Source organism: Lepeophtheirus salmonis, chromosome 3 (genome assembly GCF_016086655.4).
Source record: "Lepeophtheirus salmonis chromosome 3, UVic_Lsal_1.4, whole genome shotgun sequence".
NCBI lineage: Eukaryota > Metazoa > Arthropoda > Copepoda > Siphonostomatoida > Caligidae > Lepeophtheirus > Lepeophtheirus salmonis.
In genome coordinates this window covers 11,116,656-11,123,850 of record NC_052133.2, presented here as the reverse complement: position 1 = coordinate 11,123,850, position 7,195 = coordinate 11,116,656, and positions in this window count along the sequence as shown.

The window sequence follows — 7,195 nt, the reverse complement described above, 5'->3', positions numbered from 1 at the left end:
GACTGACACAAGGTTAACCGTAGAATATACAATAAAGGACTACCCCAAATGGTTTTGCGATATCCCATTAAAACATTTCCTGCCTGAAACGTAACCCCACAGCACCATTTCTATATAAACTACCTATAAGGGGCCCTCCTAATTCATTTTGGAGGTGTTTTCAGTCACTGCCAGTTCCTAAAAAGGGATGAACCCCACTTCCACTATTTAAGCAACCACTAAGAGCTCCTTATAACCCATTTGTACCCCCCCCCCCTAATGTTTGAGCTGTTATTGGGTACAACCTGTCCCCAAAATGGGATGAAACTCACCGCCACTATTTAAATTTATGCGACTTCTATTTAAACCTCGAAATGGCGCCCAAAATTTGAGATCGTTTCGGGTTTCATCTCATTTTGAGGACCTGCAGTATCCGAAATAGCCCCAAATTGCGTAGTATAAAGATGAGTTTGTAAGGTTTCCTTACTGTTAGTTTATGTAGGGTGGTGGGGTAAATATCTAGGGTTGGAAATGTCTGGAGTGAAATGTCATTGAAACAGTTTTTCATATTTTAAAATATAATATTTTCCAATCGACGTTCTATCGGTCGAAGTTTTTACAGTCGACATTTTGTCCATTCGACGTTTTATCTATTCTATGTCTTGTCCATTTGACATTTTTTCGGGTGACGTTTTTTCGGTTGACGCTTTGTCGGTCGACGTTTTAACCTACTACCACAGGCCTAACTAAGACTAATTTCACAACATTACACAGTATTTTTCTTGCAATTAAGCTTTAGTACTATTTTGAATCATGTCTATGGCTTGATGAGTAGGATAGACCGGGTATAGTTGAAACATGCTTTTTGTCGCAATAATCAAATAAGCTACAGCCACAAAACTTACATTATAATTTTCAATTAGGTTATTATTATACAATGTGGAGTACTCCAAAAAATAACACTTATTATAAACTTTTCTTGGACATATCAGATATGGATAAAAAAACTGATTTTGAGTGGTAAAAGTATTTTTTTTAGAACTACAATATTTTTTTAATGATGCAGTCAGTTATTTATTGTTATTTCTAATACTTATAACAATTGAATTACATGTTTTTAACTATTTGTAACGTTTGTATTTTTATCCCAATTCAAAAACTCACTATTGAGAAGAAATTTGGTAAGCCTCAATAAAAGGTGGGTATTTGCAACAAGTTTTGTAATTGACCTTATATTAAGTATTACTTTATATATATTTATACGTTTCACAGAAGCATGTTTACTAGCTAAGGCAGGGCCATATAGAGTGTGGTTAGAGTGAACTTAGATAATATATCTACAATAAGTACGGAATAGTGATTTTATTAAAAATTTAATTGTATCTTAATCGGATAAAATAACATTTAAAGCTTATAATTTTTCAAAATATGATAAGTTTAGTAATTTAATATTCAAAAATTACCATTTATACTTTTTATCTTCATTTAAGGAAAAAAAATCACACTTTTTGAATCAAATCGAAAGAAAAAAAAATGCTTCAAGACATAGTGACAGGACTTAAGAAACCTTAGTTCACTCATTCACAATTTTGGATGAGAAGTATATATTACAAGACTAATGATAAGAAAATTTGCTACTTTTGTAAGGGATCAAAAGAAAAGGCTAGGCATTTTTTATTTGAATGTAGAGACATATCAAATATCTGGGATCAATCAAAGTGTTTTTTTTAAATTGAATTTTAAAAGATTATAAAATACAAAAGTGTTTTTATATTATTATTTTGGCCATATTCAAAAATAAATTAATTTTCTTAACATAAAAGTTCAGAGTATATTATACAAATATAAATCTACATGTCTGGTAATTATTTCCAAATGATTGATAGATATAAAATAAGATTTTATAAGAATATGATTTCCATTTTTTGTTATGTTTTAGGTGTGAATTTAACTCCAAATTGTAATTCATAATGTAATAAATTGAAATGTAGTTTTACTTTGGTACAAATCAATGTTAGTCAAACTAGATTTTTGAAATATTGCAACTGTCACTGGTTATTAGGAGAGTTGCAAAATTTGATGTGTACCAATTCAATGTAGTATGTTAATCATTTACTTACTAATAATAATATTAAAATTTATCTACACAACAGAAGATATATTTCGATAAGTTAGGTTAAATTTTAACAGATTTAAATCAAATCAGATTTGGATAATTGCACCAAAGGCATAAAGTGTTACAACTGTCCCTAGTCGTCCTCACATATATACCATAAACAGAAAATAAGTAAGCAGCCTGCTTATATCAAATATAAAAGATATACTGTATATTCGATAAACATGTGACACTTCCATGACTGCTGCCTCATATGTTCATATATATAATTGGAGGTCTAATTATATACCTCGGAGTTTATTCGGCTTATTTTTTTTTCATGGGAATCAAGACTTTTTTGCGTTTATTTTTTATAAATATTTTTTTTCCTGACAATGAACAAATTAGGCTCTATAAACATAACAGTCACTCTGGATACAAAAAAATCCAATCTGTTTGCACGCTATGGTTGAATTTCAAGGGGTTATTTGTGGGAAACAAAAACCTGCTAATTTCTTTATTATACAGATAAATAATAATAATTTATTTTTTAGAAAACTATTTAAATCTTAACTACATAGTATTGTTGTACCGTATTCTATTTTTGTGTCAGTTCTTATAAATTCTGTCCAGTCCGGTCTTATTATAGGTCCTAATAGTGTGTGGGATCGGTCCTTAGGACTGTAAGTTGTAGAACTGATTAAAATATAAAGAAATTAAGTTGAGTGAGGTCATCAAGGACTGAACTTTATAAATTTGTAAGATTTATATGCTGTACCAGACCTAACTGAACTGGAGGGTACTGTATACTAGTCTTAAGAGTAGGTCCAGCACTGGATTTTTTGGTTCGGTTCGGTTTTTAGTGATTTTTGTAAACCAAAATAGACCGATCAACCGGTTTTGATTCTACAAATGGAATCTCAAAGTACACGATACTTTCCAAAACAAATACTTTATAAATGTATTCATTCAATTATACATGCAAAACAGTAGAGTAATGCGTAATAAGTTGTGTAAGGAATAAGAATCTGTTTCCTCGCAAATAAGTTTTTTTAATTGCATTTTAAGTAGACTTGTAGGTTCTTAGAGTTAGGACCCAAGGAAAAAAAAAGAAAATCAACTTTTAACTTGATCATTTATCGCAGGAGATACTCGAATTCTGAATTCTGTATTCCACGGTAGACAAAGGAAATAAAATTCATCTGTGCTATCTCTTTTTTTTAGCCCGAACTATATCGAAATTTTCCTTTGGACTGATTTAGACCGAACCTTTATTTTGTTCCAATCTTGACCGAACTTTCTGTTAGGACCGATCTTGACCGAATTTTTCTTTGAGACTGGTCTCAAGCAAGCTTTTTGATGCACCAAATTAGGTATGTCCAACAAAAATGTAACAATGTCAGACAGGTCTTCGATTTGCAAACCGAAACCCAACAATACTGTATACCAGTATTGTAGTGATACAAAGCTATATACGTATTCAAAACAATACTATAATAAACTAATATTAAAGACGGTACCTGTAGTTCAACTGCCATTAAAAAATGACAATTGATTACATAACCTTGCAAATTTACTAACCCCTTCCATTAATATAAACTATTTATTATCAATAAAGTTATCAAATTTATAAGGTAGTCTCCACCCAAACTAAAGTCCTGCAAACATCCATATGAGTAGGACCCTCGCAACATTTAAGTTGATCCCCTCTATCTGCCCCCCTCGAAGTATTAGAGTTTTGAAAATGAAATATTTGAGATTTAGCTATGCATTGTCGATGGATTTCATTTTTTTTAAATGAATGCAAGGGAAAGGCAGGAGCAACAATTATGGCATTACTAAATTATGGTCCTTGTTACTATGATCTACTTGTTATTTGATTTTATGAGAGAAAATGAATTACTGCTATAAAGAGGAGAGCCTTTTACATACTCTATAACTAACATAACTAGACAACTACTCATTAAAATAAAAATAAAAATAGGCAGGTTCAATATATCCTAAAAATGTTAAAACTACATCAAACACTCATTAATCTACCATGCTTCATAATTAAAGTAAATTACATTAAATCATTCCAAATTTCGCTAATAAAAGGAGTTGAGTAAGATTAAAATACAATTTATGGATGATTGTTGAACAGTTTCTTGATCCTAGCCATTAAATAAACATCTAAACTACCACTATAAGTTAGTTTCTGATTTTTGCATTGTACTTGATGAAGATGGGAGTGCAGATTCTGCCATTTGAATTCATTCTCCTCAAGACTAAATCAAAAGCAGCCTTTTTGGTTTTAAATTGAATTTAATTTTGTCATATAATTTATCAGACTTCTTAATGGTTGTAATGATATCTATAAGCCCTTTTTTTTCTCGTCAGAATACGATTCTATTAGCGGATAGTTGAAATTTAATTATTGCAACCTTTTTATAATAAGGAAACAATTTTGAAATGCAAAGAATAAATTATTGCATTAGAAGGAGAGAGTTCTCTACTTTTTTTTAGATATTCGGAAAATTATCACATTTAAGGATCATGGAAGTAAATAAAAGGTCTCGTTATTCTTTTTATTTTGATGAGGTTGCGAGTCTTTCTCTTATGAAGTACTTCGGTGTGTTAGGGGGAAGGGGGATACAGAATCTATCTGTTGGATGAAGTTGGGGGGATAACATCACATACGACTTTTTCTTTTAACTTTTGAAAAAAAGACTATTATAAACATATATAAACTAAAATATATGTACAGTACAAAATCCAATGATTGTCTTATTCTACGTGGAAACTTATTCGAGGAATTTTGATTGATTAATTCGAGATCCCTCACCTCCTACTCGAATAATATATTATTCTGTTTTGAAAAAATAAATTCTTCTTATAAAAAGATTACGGTTATTGAATTTCAGCCATCCACAGTCGTTGTCTCCAATTTCAAGATTGAAAGAATAAATTTGACATGCGGACAAGCTTATAAATTTTACCCTTATAATGTTTACTTATTATTTATTAGTGCAACTCCATCTCACCAATTAGAGGAACATTAAAAAAAATGATAAACATCAGCTAACAAATTTGACCATACAGACGATTTATACATCATTTTGACATGACAGTTGATTTACTTATGGAATGTAACTCTCACCCCCTCCCCTCCAACTCACGATTTCTTACCATTAATATTTTCTTCATTTGGCTCTTGTATGTAGGCTCTTACATCGACTTTATTCTACACCATATATGCATAATATTTCATAATAATAAATAAGGAATTGGTAGACAAATTGTTATAGTCTCGAAATAAAAAATAATGATAATCACGAACCTAGAAGATGAAAGAGAATGAAGCCAAGATTTCTTTACCTTCCTTTCTTATGTACATACATAAATTGAACATCTTGAATTGTGTTTTTTAAATGAAATTTTCAATGTCGATTTACGAGTAACTACTGGGTGTATGGAAATTAGGTTAATCTTAAATTTATTTGTTTCTAAGTTTTTTTATAAATTCGTGATAGCAAGTTCATCTTCAGCGAATTAATTTATAGAGAACTTATTAATCTCTTCAAGTCATAAAAACATTATTTCAACAACATGACCCTGACTGAGAACCAGCGGAAAGTGAGCATTCAGTTAATTCTTGACGGAAAATCTCATAACGATGTTATTTACCAATAAAAGAAACATAAATAAAGATCGTCACTCTGACGATTTGAAAAATGTTTGGGAAGAGAGCAGCTTAGCTGTCATGAATCTTTAATAGATTAGCTAATACCAGCCGCAGAGGAAGAAAATAAATACAAGTCCCAAGGAAATAATCGCAAATCCAAATATAATAAATACAAAACATCAGAAGATCAATGACCTCAGAACTAACAAATATTTTATCCTATGGCTTATTATTTGTGGTCCATCCTTGAGTCAAAGGTATGTGTGAACCATCATAATGTTTTTGAGGCTGAAAGCTTGGGTAGTTCAGGTATGTGATCTAATCGGTCATGAAGTTGTCTGTACCAATTTCAAAGACTGTATTCGCTTCATACATAAACTGTAAAGGCTGAGGGGGTCATTTTGAATAGAATTTTTAAAGTGTGACAGATAATTAAATTAAAATTATATGTTCAAGAGTTGTAAAGTCAAAAATAAACATTTTTCTTGACTACTGCGATGTTTGTACACCCTGTATGTATGTACAATTAGATACATATATCTTCAATATACATATATTTGTTAATTGATATCTTGAGAGACAATAAAAAGTATGCTAGAAAGGCAAAAAAGTATTGTTTCTTTGTTGTAAAGAAATTAAATAAATCTTGGGATCTTGGGGGGATCTTTTGTGTGCTACGTACATACGTAGATTTGAATCGATGAACAAAAGAAAAAAATAATAATAATAATTAGTTTATAAGTACATATATACATAAAATGAGTTTTATTGAGTTTTGCATCTGTTTGAAACGTAAGTACTGCCTGAGTCATTAATTATTATTGACCTATTTATATTGGGTGTCTAAATGTCACATTAGGTTTCTTTATCTAATTAATAAAGCAAAGTATGTCTGTATATGTGTATCTATATTGAAAGGAGTCATTTTTGAGTTGATATACTCGACATCAGAAATAACAATACATCGAGAAATATACTATATAATTAAAATAATTTATAAGTGTGTGTTTGTGTGATATATGTCTCACTTAGGAACAGAAAAAGGAAAAACATAATAATATTAAATACGAATTAAAAAAAGGAGTAAAGAAGAGGATGAGTGAGTGGATTTTTGTATGTATCTTTAATTTTCATTTTATTTATGCTGAAAGAATGAACATTTCAAGTTAGCAATGTCAATGATAATGAATAAGTCATAGGGGCAAACATTTGAAAAATTACTATATATTTACTAAAATCAGTATTTTCACATTCTCAATTATATGTTGCATGTTCGACAGTGTGAAATGGGGCTGCAGGATTAATTATATTTACATCAAATGGACAGAAGCAATAAAAAATGTTGAATAAAAGGAAGTTTTACAGTAGAAATTTACCTATTATTTAATTATAGTTTATAGTAAATCGTTTTAGTTTAGAATTTTGACATAAATAAGCTATTTTTCATTGGATATCTC